This window comes from Hylobates moloch, unplaced genomic scaffold (assembly GCF_009828535.3).
Source record: "Hylobates moloch isolate HMO894 unplaced genomic scaffold, HMol_V3 SCAFFOLD_14, whole genome shotgun sequence".
Classification (NCBI taxonomy): Eukaryota; Metazoa; Chordata; class Mammalia; order Primates; family Hylobatidae; genus Hylobates; species Hylobates moloch.
The window spans coordinates 40,595,601-40,609,848 of NW_026652289.1; the positions used below are offsets into that span (position 1 = coordinate 40,595,601).

At 45.0% G+C, this 14,248-nt stretch overlaps 1 protein-coding gene across 2 annotated transcripts in view; it reads right to left on the reverse strand.

Annotated features, from left to right (window-relative positions):
* Positions 1 to 6,894, reverse strand: part of ABHD2 (abhydrolase domain containing 2, acylglycerol lipase) — a 104,780-nt gene extending 97,886 nt beyond the window's left edge. The window contains exons 1-2 of one of the 2 annotated variants that reach the window (XM_058427336.1): positions 6,546 to 6,894; positions 5,471 to 5,557 (exon numbers count right to left, since the gene is read on the reverse strand). The gene's annotated coding sequence lies outside the window, so the exon portion shown is untranslated. The remainder of the gene's footprint in view (positions 1 to 5,470; positions 5,558 to 6,545) is intronic. The other variant, XM_032175355.2, reaches the window with a different exon arrangement.
* Between the last annotated feature and the right edge of the window lie 7,354 nt (positions 6,895 to 14,248).

A 14,248-nucleotide genomic window follows, 5' to 3' on the forward strand; every position in this document is an offset into this window, starting at 1 on the left:
TAAGCTAAATATTGTCCTGGTTAGAAGGTGCTCTTTAATCTGAGATACTGATCTTCCAACATTTTTGGTGCTAAAATATCTCCTTTTTTTTTTTTTTTTTGAGACAGAGTCTTGCTCTGTCACCCAGGCTGGAGTACAGTGGCTCAATCTTGGCTCACTGGAACCTCCGCCTCCCGGGTTCAAGCGATTCTCCTGCTTCAGCTTCCCCAGTAGCTGGGATTGTGAGTGTGCACCACCATGCCCAGCTAATATTTTGTATTTTTAGTGGATATGGGGTTTCATCATGTTGGCCAGGCTGGTCTCGAACTCCTGGTCTCAAGTGATCCACCTGCCTCGGCCTCTCAAAGTACTGGGTTACAGGTATGAGCCACCACACCCAGGCTAAAATATCTTTTTAGATGACAGGGCTTTTGTATTTCCTTATTTGTTTCTGTTGTTGTTGTTGTTGCTGTTTTGAGACAGAGTCTTGCTCTGTCGCCCAGGCTGGAGTGCAGTGGTGCGATCTTGGCTCACCGCAGCCTCTGCCTCCTGGGTTCAAGTGATTCTCCTGCCTCAGCCTCCCAAGTAGCTGGGACTACAGGCGCATACCACCATGTTCAGCTAATTTTTGTATTTTTAGTAGAGACAGGGTTTCACCATGTTGATCAGGCAGGTCTCAAACTCCTGACCTCAGGTGATCTGCCCGCCTCGGCCTCCCAAAGTGCTGTGACTACAGCACTGCTGTATTTCCTTATTTGAAAGAATCAAAATGTAGCAATCCATGTTGGGCTTCCTGATTTTTGTTTTTTATTGCCCTCATTGACATGACTAAGTAAACAGTACACAAATACATGCCTACAGTGACTGTGCACATAGGGAGGCAATCTTTCAAAGCTTCTCTTTTATCCAAGATCAAATGAGAGGCTGAGGCAGGAAAATCGCTTGAACCGCGAAGCAGAGGTTGCAGTGCGCCGTGATCGGGCCACTGCACTTTAGCCTGGAAAAAAGTGGAAATGATAACACCACCTCCCTCTCCTCACCTTATGTAACACAGTATCTGTGGTACAACTGACTAATAATGTGGGTGCTCTGCAATGAGCAAAGGCCAGAAGGTAAGGACTCTAGATTAGACTAATAGACTAAAGATTCCATTCAATTGCCAGGTGGCTCTAAACCAGACTCAGAGGTAAATAAAAGCAAGATGAAGGTTAAAGCACATTCAAAGGAAAGAGGAAAAAAAACCCAAGAGGCAAGACCTGGGAGCCACTGAAGACTATAAGACCATGTTTAAATCAGTGTGGTTATTTTAAACACAAGCCTAGCCATAGAAAGTTCAAATATGAAGAACCTTGAAAACTTTCTTCTTAGAGTCAGCATCAGTGGAAGCCTTTGCTAGCGAGGCCAGGTCAGGCTCAGACCTTGGAAGTCTAAAGCGGTTTGGAGATCTTGGGACAGCAACAAAATTATGTGTGGGCTTGGGGAAGACGCTTTACAGAGGAGCGCGTGTGAGAGCTGGTTTTTCCTGGGGTGAGAAAAAAGAAGGGGTGAGACACTTAAAGCTACCCAAACGGAAAGTGCTGTGACAAAGGGCAGGCTTCCTCTTGGATGCCCAAAGGCAGGACAAGTGGAGTGATGCTGTGGTGCAGGAGACGGGATGAGATGCAACAGAGATGCTGGAAATGAGGCCAGGCACAGTGGCTCACGTCTGTAATCCCAGCACTTTGGGAGGCTGAGGCAAGAGGATCACCTGAGGTCAGGAGTTTGAGACCAGCATAGTGAAACCCTGTCTCTACTAAAAATACAAAATTAGCTGGGTGTGGTGGCGTGTGCCTATAATCCCAGCTACTTGAGAGGCTGAGGCAGGAAAATTGTTTGAATCCGCGAAGCAGAGGTTGCAGTGAGCTGAGATCGCACCACTGCACTCCATCTAGCCTGGGCAACAAGAGCGAGACTCTGTCTCAAAAAAAAAAAAATGAAAAAAGATGCTGGAAATGTGACTTGGGGAGGCCAGGAAGCTTCTCTGGAGAACAGAGAGCAAACAGCAAACTTCCCCTGGAAATGCTAGCACATTCTGCACAGACGGCAAGGCGAAGGGACCAAGGACCAACACGTTCCTCACTCGCCAGTGCCCCAGCTCTGCCTTCACAGCTGACCTTTAGAAGCTCCCCTGCACCTCCCCCAGCCTCTCACAGAAAAGAAAAATATTTGCCTCCAAATATCCACAAGATCTTTAAGATCTCCAGCAAAGCTGCTGCCTAAATAAGATTGTTTTTTAGCATCCTTAGAAACAGAAAACAGATATCTAAAATAGACGGCCTTCATAAAAAATGACGTGGAAGCTCTTTTCACGCTGCCAAGAAATATTAAGTGAAAAAGGCAAGGTTCCAAATAGCATGTATACAGTGCGCTACCATTTCTGCAAAAAGGGGTGGTGTACAGAATATGTTTAACGAATTTGCTTACAGATGTAAAAAATCCCTTGGAAGTTCAGAGACCACTTCTGGAGGATGAAGAAATCGCTAATGCTGGCTGCCTCTGAGGATCAGGGGTCAGGGGTACACAGAGATGTATTTACTAGTTAACCTTTTGTGCCTTTAAAAAATTTTCTTTCATCATGTGAATGTATTGCCTATTTTTAAAAACTAAAATTTGAATTCAAAAATTTTAAAATTTCTATTAAAAACAATTTTAAAACAAAATAGTTTTTAAGCAACAAACCAAACTAATTTGTTAATCTTGTCAACTGCGTTCCTGGCACACACCAGATGTTCAATTTGTTGAACTTAATGAACCTCCACTTAAAGACAACAAAAGAAAATCAGAAACCAGACAAATCCAAGGGTACCAATGTTCCACTTCTCTAAAAAGCTTTTCACCTGTCTGCTATTTATTGTAAAAGATCAGACAATGGGTCGGTGTGTAACAAGCCCCTCTCCCAACTGGCCCCAGTCCACAAGCTTCAGGGGTAACGGTGGAGCTTATCATCTATCCACATCTACCATTTTACAAACAGAAAACATTCAATCCAAAAATATGATGCCCTGGACAAGACAACAAAAAATAAATCTGCAGATATGAAAATCCCGAACGGAGATAATGTAGCACCTGTATGGTATCAACAAAAAACAGCAGCACAGGGCTTAAAAATGTCCTAATCATGCACTGGCCAAAAAGGCTGAACCATGAAAAGCTGCTATAAAATCTTGACACCAGACACATTTAAGAGGCACCCTGAACTTCTCAATGCTCTGTTCCTGGGGATAGCCTAGCCCAAGATGAAACAAATAATGCCACACATTATCTATACTCCGAAACTGGTCATGGAGTACTCAAAACTCATAATGCAATAAAAATGAGAATACTGTAAGCTGTAGGTCATGGTAGAAATTCTGCCACACAAAATTCAATTATATTGGAAATGTCTCTCTCCCAGGGCTTTTAAAAGAGCCAGATTTTAGGCAAAAAAATAAGACAGACTCTACCCCTGTCTCCCATAAGACCAAAGAAATTATTTCCTGCTCGGGGCAGGAGCTCTGAACAAGGGCAGTGAGAACCACTACAGAGGTTATGGGTCCTGCCAGAGATTACCAGGAAAAGGTGTAAATGCTCAAAGCAACGAGTAACAGCAAATGAGAAGCCCTTCCACCAAAATGTTGAGAAAAGAGAGTGAGAAAGAGAGAAAGGGGCCCATATTAATATACAAGCAAAGAAATGAAAACTATTATTCTAAAATGGCTGATCTCTAGAACAGCTTAAACAAAAACCTAAATTCAGAATCAACTCAAGAAAAATAAAGCATAAGAAGGTGCCATTTAATGAAGTGATAATCTTTGGTTCAATCTAGAAAACAAATAAAAACAGAAGAGAAAATCAAAGGTGACTGGATTCCTGCAAAAAATGAAAGTGGCAGGCATCTTTTCATCAAAAAGGAATTGGCTGGCACAGTGAGAGTGGCTATTTGTCAGACCCGTGAAGGCGATAAAGGAAATGAAGGTGAGAGTAAAAAGGGGAAAAAAGTGAAAGACCCTGACTAAAATGAGAGGAAAAAGACCATTCCATTGTACTTGCCACCTGGTTTATTTCAAGCTTTGGAAAAGAACAGGAAAAACGCAGATAAACCAGTGAACCAGCTAGATTGCCAGCACGGATCAGTCACACACTTTTGCTTCTGCCAGGCCAGGCAGGCGCTGCTGGTGCTCCCCCTACTCGAATGACTAAGTAACTTCCTTAAATGCAGTTGATACACGATCCCTGAACTTCCGAAAAGCACTTAATACAGTGGCTCATAAAATCTTAATCTAAAAATGTTCATCCATTTAGAATCAAGCTGCATCACACTCATCGCCTGGGAGGAGGGCTGAAGAGAGGGAATACATATTTGGAAGGACACCATGGACACTGGTATCATCCAGGACTTTACCATTTCGAGGGATTCCCACCCCTCACTGCCTGCTTTTAAAGATAATTTTAAAAGGTTCAGAGCCTAAGAAGAATGTAACTGCAAGGGGGAACTAACATAGAAACTAAATTACCTGAATCAGAAAATATAATAAATAAGATATAAAATGCAATGTGACTTGGAAACCCCTTGCATTTGTCTGTGTTAAAATGAAATCTGGAATATGTTTAATGAATTGGGGAGTGGGGGGAAGGGGAATGGGGGAAAAATTAGCTCTTGATAGAGTATTGGGTGGTGGATATGAAGAAAAATGTATAAAAAGGCAACAGAATATCATATCTGGCAAATCTATCATGCTTACCCTGTGCCAGGTACTGTTCTAAATGCTTCAGATGTAATAACTCCATGCACTTCTCAAAACAACCTTCTGACATAAGTATCATTATTATTTCTGTTTTAGAGGTGAGGAAACAGAGGCACAGAGAGGTTAAGTAGCTTGCCCAAGGTTGCACAGCTAGTAAGAGGCAGGGCTGGGATTCAAATCCAGGCACTCAGGCACCAAAATCTGTCCTCCTAAGCTCTCTGGACTCCCCTAGAACTTAAAACACTGAGAATGGGCAAACTAAGCTTGGAGTGAAATAAGTAATGCACTGGCTAGATCTAAAGTCAAGAGATCAACCCTTAGTCATGGGCCTGTGATGACCAACCAGCCCTGTGACCACCCCAGGCCTCAGTTTCCTCACCTGTGCATTGAGGAGGCTGAATTAGAGTCTACCTAATTAGACTTAGATAGAGATGAGCTCTATCTAAGGTGCCTTCAGCTCTAAAATGTCACAGTCTATGCTGACTACCAGCTGTATATGGACTGCTTTCTGACTAGATATTCAAAGATTAATTCATCCTAAAACACACAGCAAGTTGTGTTAAGATTCTTTCTCTGCCTCCTGACCTTTAGAAGATTATTATGTTCTCTCTATTCAGGCAAATGACAGAGGGTAGTGAAGGATTTCTCTTTTGGACTCTGCTTAATGTGGCTGTAAGGAAACGGCCTTCGAAAAGCTCTGGGCACAGATCTTGTTGACTCTGACAAACCTGCAGTCTCTCCAGGTCCCTCTGTGGAGCCTGTTCTTGGAACATGCCTTTGGATTTGGTTACTGGAATGCAGGTGAAACTGACAAACTGGAAGTCGAGCAACGAAAAAAGAGGGATTGGGAAGATTAAGAGAGCGGTCCATGGTAGTTCAAATTAAGGAGTTTCATAGTGGCTAAATAAACCTCTATTTTTTTGTATAATCCAGACTCTTTGCTAACACCCACTCTTGAGAGCTGAAACCTCAAAATTCATTATGGGTGAATTCAACAGCCACTTGGAACCTAATGGACCCCCAGAAGTACTCTTCTCAAGCTAGGCATTAGAGGCCACTTAAGAGTGCATTTGTGAGTAGAGAAGGCCCTTACAGACGGGTCATGCAGTCCTCTTGGGAGTCCTAAGCATCCCACACAGGTGGCTGTCATCAGGCCACTGCTTGGACATTGCCAAGGTCGAGGCGTTAGCTGCCCGGCCTGGCAGGCAGCCTCCTGCGCTGCTGGACAGCTCTAGCTGTGGGAAAAGCTCACGAAGCGCCTAGAACAGTGCCGGTCGCGGGGCCGAACTCGGTAAATGTGCTTCCAAGTGGGTCAAAAGCTGCCTCCCCAGAACTTAAACCCACTGGTCCTGGGTGCGCCCCTGGAGCCCAGAAACACAGAGGCCTCTCGGGTATCTCGGGCTGTAATCAGGCCCCTCGGCCCTCTCCTTCCAGGTGCGGATCCCGGACCTTCTTCCCCAAGCCTAAACCGGCAGACCCCTCCCCAGGCCCCTGAAGACCCAGGAGTGAGCACCAATGGGGGAAAGGCCGCGGTCGGGGTCGTCCCCAACCTCGGTTCCTCGGGCAGGAGGGGACAAAGGGCCTCAGGAAGGCGTATTCCCCGCCGCGATCTGGGCTGTCCCCACCACTGGGCAAGCCAGCCCCTGGGACCCCCACGGCGCCAGATGACAGGCCCCCGAGGATCCCCTCAGGCTGCGGCGTGATGGGCCGAGCTACGCCGGGGACCTCGGGGCTCGGAGATTCGGTTCGACGGGCCCGGGGTGCGATCCCCGCTCCGCGGAGCTCGCTCGGCCGTGGCTTTACCTGCGTGTGATTGACTACAGGTGCTCAGCTCGCCCCCAGTCTGGTTCCTGCAGCTCCCTGGCTGCCAGCGGCGCTCATGGATACACAGCCGGAACCCCTGGCCAGTGCAGCTCCCGCCGCTACCGGCCCCGCCCAAGTAACTGCCGCCACGCCCCTGACGACCGCTTCTGCCACGCCCCTAACCACGGAAACCGCTTGTTCATTGGGCAGTTCAGCCGCTTCTCCACTTGCCCCGCGCGCTCATTGCGTCTAGGAGGGAATCCATTGATCAGCGAAGCTGTTCCTCAGAGTGGAGGCGGGATTCTTAAGAGAGAGCTCCTCAGCAATTGGTTACATTTGACGGCCTTAGTCCAGGGACCCAGACGCTACTGGATAAGGCCAGCCCAGAGTGGGCGGGGAAAGGGGAGGAGGGCTAGAAGATGGGTCGTGTTTGATGTCGATGGGGGCGGGGTGAAGAGAGGGGTAATTGTGACCGCAAACTGCTTTAGAGGGCTGGGTAAGGTCAGCTGTCGACTGGGCTCAGAGGAATGAGGTCGGCTGGTAGCTCAGCTGCGGGGCTCTGATGGGTCCAGGCCGACTGACTGACTCACGTGTACTCAAATTTCGCAGGGGGTGAAATTTGAGGTCATATCCCGGGAGAGAGGAAGAAGGGTCCTGAGTCACCGAACCCGAAGGAGAGGAAAAGATGTGGAGGCAGCGGTCTATGGCCTCTTTCAGCTCCGGACGGGGGATGGGGACACTCTGGGCAATACGGGCCTCAGTTATTGTCCCACTGTCCTTTCAGCCCTTAACCAACCCAGTTGGAGGCCGCCTGGAAGAATGTAGCCTTGGAACTAGGGCCTGGAATTGGGGCTCCTACCGGTTGTGTGGGCTTGGGCAAGTCACTTAACCTTCCCGCATACTCCCTTCACTTGGCAACTGAGGGTAACAATAGTAGTTGATGAGAAGATTAAATAAACTCTGATAAATGCCAGCAGTGGCTGGCACTCAACAGGCATTCAATCAAGGCTGATTCTTCACCCATCACCCACTCACCTCATCCGGCTGGGAAACTAGGCCCATTTCTAAAATTCTATGAGCCTGAAACTGCTTTTGCAATGGCATGTCGTGTACCAAGAATAGAACACTTGAGCGACTTGAAATGCAACCCCTGTAGGGCAGACAAGGCCACCCTACTAAGGCCCCTTAGGGCTGGGAGAGAGGGAGCAGGGGATGAAATGAGAGGAGCGATTTAGTCAGAGAAGGGAAGTGGTGTTTGTTGCCATGTAAATTTTTCCCAACATATTTCAGGTTGTGACAAGGAACAATGGGCTGGCTCAAGTTTTATGGAGCGTAACCAAATAACATCCTTTGAAGGGTGATCAGCACCAGACCAGGAATCATTGCATGAGCTGTATCTGTCAGAGACCCCTGAAACCCATTCCCCATCTGAAGGTGTAGACATCACAGAGTGTGGACAGAAATAGCTTCTCAGGCCTGAGTGTAGCCCCAGACCCTTTGTGTCTGTCTTTGAAAGAACTCACAGCCATGGTACATCAGAGTGAAGGAGAAGAAAGAATCCTTTGCCATTGCTCTATTTTTCATTCAGTTGTCATGTTACCTTGAAAAAAAAGGTTTCATCTCAGTGTTTATATATTCCTCTGTATACTCTTTCATCTTGGAAAAGAAAAACCCAGGCTTCAATAGCAAAGTCTCTTAGTGATGAACTCCATCGTCCTGACTCTGAGTTAAAACAGTTTGGACTTCCAAAAAAGAGCTTTAGATTTATCACTAGGTAAGTATATAAGGTAATGCATATGTTAACTAGCTTGGTTTAGCTATCCCACAATGTATACATGTATCAAAACATGGACTGGTGCAGTGGCTCATGCCTGTAATTCAACACTTTGGGAGGCTGAGGTGGAGCCCAGGAGTCTGAGACCAACCTGGGCAACATAGTGAGACTCTGTCTCTACAAAATATTTAAAAATTAGCCCGATGTGGTGGTGCATGCCTGTAGTCCCAGCTAGTGGGGAGGCTGAGGCAGGAGAGTTGTTTGAGCCCAGGAAGTTAAGGCTGCAGTGAACCGTGATTGCACCGCTGCACTCCAGCCTGGGCCACAGAGTGAGAACTTGTTTGACAAACATAATAACATGATAAACATAAATAAGTAAAGCATGTTGTACATCATATATACAAATTTTGTCAATTAAAAATTAATAATAATTTAAAAAATAGGCTGGGCACAGTGGCTCAAGCCTGTAATCCCATCACTTTGGGAGGCCAAGGCAGGAGGATCACCTGAGGTCAGCAGTTCCAGACCAGCCTGGCCATCATGGTGAAACCCCATCTCTACTAAAAATACAAAATTAGCTGGGCGTGGTGGCACACGCCTGCAATCCCAGCTACTCAGGAGGCTGAGGCAGGAGAATCGTTTGAACCCAGGAAGCAGAGGTTGCAGTGAGATTGCGCCACTGCACTCCAGCTTGGACGACAGAGTGAGACTCTGTCTCAGAAAAAAAAAAAAAAAAAAGATTTGTCACTAGTTTTGGAGGGGTGTGTGCACATATCTATGCACACATTTGGTTCTGATCCACAGTTTTCTGCTTCTTGTCTTTAAATAGTGCTGCTTGGTAGCCATACACATGGCTGCATGCATGTTACGGAAATAGGCCCAGCCCAATACGGGTTTGCTTCTGCCTGTGTTTGCTAAGGGAAACTGAGATGTCTTGTTAGGCCCTGAAAAACATGAAGTGGCTCCTGAGATCCAGGATCATTTCTCCAACTTGATTCAGAGCCACAAAAAGCAGCTGTTAGGAGTAGATTGCAGATGGGCTCGCCATTGTGTAAATGGCTTTTTTCTCCCATCTCAGGAACATAGGTTCAGCCAACAGTTCCAGAAAAGGACATCTATCCAGTTCAGGAATTCTAAAACACAATTATGTCACAGAGGCTCAAAAAGAGGCACAGACTGAGCTCAGGAAGAGGAGGAAGAGTGAAAGGATCCAGGCATCTTCTCTGCAGCTCTGGCAGGCTTAAAGAATGATCCATTATCATTTTCCAGCACACAGAACTGTTTCCTTAATTGTCTCTGGTTTCTGTTTCCTCCCTTCTGCTTGCAGTCTTGCCATATTCTGTTTAATCATATTATTTCATTCTATAAATCATTTCTGAGGGAGGCCATTTAGGAGACAAAATGGACTTATTTTTGCCTTCAAATTTAGTGGCCCACTGGGATTGAGGATTTGGTGAGCCTTGGCCTGAGATAAGCAGGTGTTGGGATGTGGCTGTAAAGTGAATTTTCAAAACCAGTGACAGTACCTTTTTATAAAAAAGAACAAGGGAGAGGGTATGCCCCAGTCACCTTCTGGGATGGCTAAAGCTGCAGGACTTCATTAAAGTAGAACTGCTTCTAACTCAACTGGGGCCTCTGCAGGATTTCCTAACCTGAGAAAGTCAAGGTACTCTGGGAGACAGCAGGGAGCAGTGGTTCGAGCAGATAATGTGTTCTATTTATTCTTTTCAAGGAAAATCAGCAATTCACTCAGTTTGTCATTTTTGTTATTCTGTGTCCTCGGGGGATGGTTCAGAGAAACAGGATTTGGAAGCTCTGCTGCTGGGGCTTAGATCCTGGTTCCATCCTTCCTAGCCTTGTGATCTTGGGCAAGTACAGCACGTCTCTGTGCCCTACTTTCTTCTGTAAAATGCAGAGGACAGTGAAGTGCTTGTCTCATGGGGTCCTTTGAGTGGCAGGTGAGTTCACAGATGCAAAGTGCATCAAACAGTCCCTGGCACATACCTAAAAATGTTTAATAAATGTTTGCCATAGCTATTATAGGAGCCCATTTCAGAACCTTCCTCTAAGGTCCTCATTCATTTTCTGTGTTCTAGCCCTCAGAAGTAGTGATCACAGGATTCAGGATTTTTAGAAAATATAGATAGACTTTATTTTTTAAAGCAGTTTTAGGGCCAGACGCCGTGGCTCACGCCTGTAATCCCAACACTTCGGGAGGCTGAGGTGGGCGGATCACTTGAAGCCAGGAGTTTGAGACCAGTCTGGCCAATTGGCAAAACACCATCTCTACTGAAAGTACAAAAATTAGCTGAGTGTGGTGAAGTGTGCCTGTAATCCCAGCTACTCAGGAGGCTGAGGCAGGAGAATCGCTTGAACCTAGGAGGCAGTGGATGCAGTGAACCAAGATCACATCATTGCACTCCAGCCTGGGAAACAGAGGGAGACTCTGTCTCTAAATAAATAAATAAAGTAGTTTTAGGTTTACAACAAAATTAAGTGGAAAGTACAGAGAGTTCCTATATACACACTCTCCAACACATGCAGGATTTTTTTTTTTTTTTACACTAGCGAAATCTCACCACCTGGTGGGAGAAACTTTTCCTTTGGAATATGGTTACCAAAAATGGTTTGAGGACCGAGTTAAGGTTTTTGAGACTAGACCTCATCTGTGTAATCATTGTGAGGGAAATGGAAAGGATGAGGCTAAGAGAATAACAGTAAAAGCTGCAGCCTGGAGGTTCATAAAGTATTCCTGCAGTTGTGACGTGGTGCAGTCTGAGGGTTCCAATATTGTGGCTTTATTGTCACACCCAGTGCAGTCTGCATCCAATCTAGGAAGGAGGTTCAGAATGCCCTGTTACCAGGTCCACTGTCTGGCTTCTTATTGGTAATGGAGATGAAGTTTGTTTAGAGGCTTTAAGTCCCAGCATGCAATAGTTCCATGAGGACAAACTATGATGAAATTAAAAAATGTGGTCCTTTTGTTATTAGAAAAGGCTTTCTGGTGGCCAGTGAAAATGATCATGAAAAATAACCTTGTCTGTGATTTGGGCTGCTTTTTTAAGCTATATGTGAGTTGTCTATAGTAAAATCATAAGATGAACACTCCTGGCTTATGCCTGTTTTCCTGGCGAAATTTTAATAGTGCCCTCTCTCCCACCAGGTGATTCTCGAGTAGTCCCAATTTGGTTGATAAATTTCATGGTAATATTTATACTTACATATATAGGACCTAGTACTAAAAATGCTCGTGAAACACACAAACACACACACACGCATGTGCACATGCACACACACAGATGAAAAAGTGTTCTAATCTTATAATCAGATACATACAGAATATCTGACAGGTGACTGGCTAACGATGACTTCTTCTTAGTCACCATGCATTCCTCTTCCTGATGTCATTCTTAATTACAGAAATAAAAATTAAGTTAGTCATACTATTAATTGCAAAGGAGTCGATAAAACTTGTGCATTAAATAAGCTCATCATACACCCTTTCCTACATAATTTTATGTTATTGAGCTATTTTAAAACTATTTCCGGAGAAGGCAAGATGCAGCGTAAAAAAATAACAACAACAACAAAAAAACCCACAAGAAAACAAAAACAGGCCGGGCATGGTGGCTCACACCTGTAATCCCAGCAGTTTGGGAGGCCCAGGCAGGTGGATCACTTGAGGTCAGGAGTTTGAGACCATCCTGGCCAACATGGTGAAACTCCGTCTCTAATAAAAATACAAAAATTAGCCCAGCATGGTGGCAGGCGCCTGTAATTCCAGCTACTTGGGAGGCTGAGGCAGGAGAATCGCTTGAACCTGGTAGGCGGAGGTGAGCCAAAATTGCACTAAGATTGCACCATTGCACTGCAGCCTGGGCAACAGAGTGAGCTCCATCTCAAAAACAAAAACAAACAATTTCCATCTTTCCAGAGACCCCTATATTGTTTTACCATATATTTAAATTAATTTACAAGACAGTAAACATTTTTTACTGAGCAAGACATCTAACACTAGAAAGATAGACAGAATCATGAAGTCCCATTCATTCCTAGGTGGGGACGGACATAGGACAAATGGGAAATATTGACAAGATAAGTCAAAGGACTGAGCAATAAGCACAGAGTGCAATCAGTGTCAGCAATAATTATTCAGAGGAGGCAGCAATTATCTCTGACTTGAATTCTTGGAGATTTGAACTGGTTTTTGAAGGTCTATGGGCTGAATTTGGTAGGGCAGCATTGGTGGTGAGGGAGCATGACATTCCAGGGAGGCCTCTGAGTGGATGAACACGAGGTAGTTTGTCCAGAGCAGAGTCAAATCCGGACCCAACAGGCGAGAAGATGAAAAAATGGATGGGGCTGGTGGTGGAGGCCAGATAATGCCTTCATCTTAGTTAATGGCTTCATCTCAGCCCCTTGGGTATTTGGATATCCTCGCATAGTTGCAGAGCAAACATCCCAAACTCCAGGCATCTGCAAACCACATTGATAATTTTGACCCTATCTCTGTACTCTCTGCTTTATTATTTACTTAATAATGTCATTAAATTGACTCAACTTTTAAAATTAAATACCTTATTCAGCCCCATCCTAAACCAGTGGTTCTCAACTGGGGGCAGTTTCATCCCTCAGGGGACACTTAACAATGTCTGTGGTTGTCACAACTCCAGGGGTGCTGTTGACCTCTAGTGGGTAGGGGCTAGAGATGCTGCTAACCATCCTCCAGTGCCCAGGACAGCCCCACAACAAAGAATTATCCCAAATGTCAATAGTGCTGAGGTTGAGAAACCTTGTGGGCCGAAGTAATAATATATGTGATATTGCAGGCTTGAAGTGTGATTATAGTTATCCTAATTACATTAAAATCATTTCATAAGGATTACATTTTATTATTATTTATTAATTTTTTGAGACAGAGTCTTGCTCTGTTGCCCAGGCTGGAGTCGACCTTGGCTCACTGCAACCTCCACCTCCTGGGTTCAAAGGATCCTCCCACCTCAGCCTCCTGAGTAGCTGGGATTACACGTGTGTGCCACCACGTCTGTCTAATTTTTGTGTGTGTGTTTTTAGTGGCCAGGCTGGTCTTGAACTCCTGACCTCAAGTGATCCCCCGCCTCGGCCTCCCAAAGTGCTGGGATTATAGGCTTGAGCCACTTTACCCGGCCAACTATTACATTTTTAAATTTACATTTTAAATTTAATAATAATAAATAATAAATTATAGGCTTGAGCCACTGCACCTGGCCAACTATTACATTTTTAAATATTACACTTTAAATTTACATTTTTAAATGTTCTTCCAGGTACTACTCTATAATCATCTCTTGTATCACCCACAATGCAGACATGGCATTTAAGTTACATTTGATTCAAGATATTTGTATGCCAATGTTCATAGCAGCATTATTCATAATGGCCAAAAGGGAGAAACAACCCAAATGTCCATTGATGGATGAAGGGATAAATAAAATTGGTAAGTACAAATAATGGAATACTATTCAGCTTTCACAAGGGATGAAAATTGGCCGGTGCAGTGGCTCATACTTGTAATCCCAGCATTTTGGGAGGCAGAGGCAAGAGGATTGCTTGAACCCAAGAGTTCAAGACCAGCCTGGGCAATACAGTGAGATCCTGTCTCTACAAAAAAGTAAAAAAAAATAAAAAAGATTAGCTGGGCGTGGTGGCATGCTCCTGTAGTCCCGTCTAGTTGGGAGGCTGAGGTAGGAGGATCACTTGAGCCCAGGAGGTTGAGGTTGCAGTGAACTGTGATTGTGCCACTGTACTCCAGCCAGGGAGACAGAGTGAGAGCCTGTCTCAAGAAAAAAAAAAAAAAAGAATGAAATTCTGACAATTCTGACACATGCTGCAATATGGATGATACTTGAAGACATTATGTAAAGTGAAATTAGCCAATCACAAGAGAACA